At 33.6% G+C, this 2,332-nt stretch overlaps 1 non-coding gene across 1 annotated transcript; it reads right to left on the bottom strand.

Annotated features, from left to right (window-relative positions):
* On the bottom strand, positions 1 to 141 carry LOC112152948. Its single transcript, XR_002920418.1, has one exon. It is a non-coding gene; the product is annotated as a U4 spliceosomal RNA (small nuclear RNA).
* Between the last annotated feature and the right edge of the window lie 2,191 nt (positions 142 to 2,332).

The raw sequence follows: 2,332 nt of genomic DNA, 5'->3' as shown, positions 1-2,332 counted from the left end.
TCTCCATTGAGACTGACATAAATTGCCATTGCTGACTATATTTCAAGCCATCAAGGTGGGGTATTGGGTTAAGTTTTCAATTAGCATTAATCGCTCCTCGGATAAACCTCATAGGTTATGATACTGCCACTGCGCAAAGATACTGATTGACAGCTCCTCACCTTTCACTCACTTTGGCGTCTACACCTCTCTGTTAGGGTGTCGGTGACAGACAGTTTCAACAAAGATTAGGAATTATACAACAACCAAATTCAAGCGTTTCATCAATGTCAATGTATTCTTCAAACCTGTTTGTAACAGGAAACTACACAATAAACTGATATTTCATTGATGATGATGACAAACAAAAGAGGATGATCTTCAAATACATTCATAACGTGAAAAGTCAATCTATCTTGAACATAACAATTGACAAAGAATACTTTCATGCAGCACAGCTACATTTTCAAAAGTGACATCTTTACTTTTCTTGCATATTAGTAGTTTAAGTATGCTTCAAAAAAACACTAAAGACACATTAACTTATATGTACCAGACTGCAAAATATTTAAATATATTGAATTAAAAAAAAGCATTTTCCAATTTCTAAAATCTATCGGTGCAAAGTAAGTCTTACCTAGAATAACATCCATTCCACAGAGACTGTCATGAATTGCTTTTGCCAGCTATATCTTTGCCTTTTGCACTATTTATGCAACCGTAACAGGTTAAATTTTCCAAATATACAGGTCTAGTTTTTCCATAAATATTTTCCTTCTTCTCTGTTCCAGCCTGAGATGTTTCATAAGATCAAAGAAAAGATTTAAAAAAATCAACTAGGAAGGATATTTTTTTGATGAATTCAGATTCACCCAGCTTCTACAACTTTTTCATAGTTGAACTTTTGATTCAAAATGTGAATTTAAATATTTTTTGTACAGTTTTTTTCATTGACAGTATTATACATTGTTAATATTTAATTAATGTTTTCGCAAATACATCTTAAAATGAAAAACTTCCCAATATGTTGTTTTCATATAGTGGAACAGCAGGGGGCACCATAGTATTTTCCTGGGAGGCAGGATAAAATAATGCCAATGAAAAAAATGCAGATTTAAAATGAAGAAATAAAAGAAAAAAAAATGCAATTTTTTGTCAGTCACTGTGCATCAAAGCAGGTTTTAAACCTACAATGATGCAATTTTGATTATTTTAAAATTTGTCATCTAAATATTCACATTTAGGCACTTAAGAAAGTTAAGCCTTACATTTTTATTTCTTGATCTAAACTTTTACAACCGATTATCCAAAATAGAATTTATTTGAGTATGATACAATTTCTTGTATTGCAGGGAACAATTAACTCAGTAAGTTCTTTTGCAGTATTATGTATGATCACTGACCAATCAGGTTCAGCTGGCATGTCATTATTGATAGTTTGTTTTATTTGACATATTGGATTAATTGTTCATTCCTAAGAGCAACACAAAAATGGAACTTGGTGTTTTATACAAAACCATAATGTCTTTTTAAATTTTCTCAAACTAGAAAGTACCAAATGTTACAGGTTTGGCTTAACACTAGTGGGGAGTTGATGGACAGGTGAATTTACCAAAGAAAAAACCCAAAAGAGCTTTTGCCCAACTTATTGTTTTTGTGGGATGTAGTTGAGATGAACAGTAAAAGCTCCAGACAAAATGATTTTTACTATGTACTACTACTCATATAAAGAGTTGCAGGTAAAGTGACCCCCTTCCCTAAAGTTACTCACAAATTAAGGATAAAAGCTGTAGATGGGCACACCTGAGTATATCCCTTCCACTCTTGATATTTACTGGTGTCCAATGACAGACATGAAGTCTTGTCCACCTTTGTCATGGAAGGGCCAACACCTCAATGTAAGGGTGGGGTCATCTGGACCCCATAAGAGAGCACAAGGGTTAAACAGATGTCTTCCAAAATAACTTGGAGACAAACACTGCTACTGGCTGATGTGTTTGATCTTGCAGATGGGCACTAGAATATGACCCACAACTCCATTTTTTTACTATTTGCAAGATTAATTTTATGAAGGGATTGATAAGCCTTGCTAACTTTGAAAATCAATGTGAATGCTAAAGTAAAGGATTTTTGCTGCTTTAACTGTGTTTTCCCACGTGAAAAATCTACAAATTAGCAAATATATGTAGTGGTTATCATATTGGATGCAGCAATAATACCACCGTAGATGAGCTGAAGCCTGGTGTTAGATGGAAGAAAAATTGAGAAATACCCTCTGTTGAAAGACCGGTAATGAATCACTTCCAACTTTTTTAGGTACTTCCCTGAGTAATTAAGTGGTAATCCAATGATG

This window comes from Oryzias melastigma, linkage group LG6, assembly GCF_002922805.2.
Source record: "Oryzias melastigma strain HK-1 linkage group LG6, ASM292280v2, whole genome shotgun sequence".
NCBI classification, from domain to species: domain Eukaryota; kingdom Metazoa; phylum Chordata; class Actinopteri; order Beloniformes; family Adrianichthyidae; genus Oryzias; species Oryzias melastigma.
Note: the sequence above shows the minus strand (reverse complement) of the source record. Positions and strands in the feature narration are given on the sequence as shown.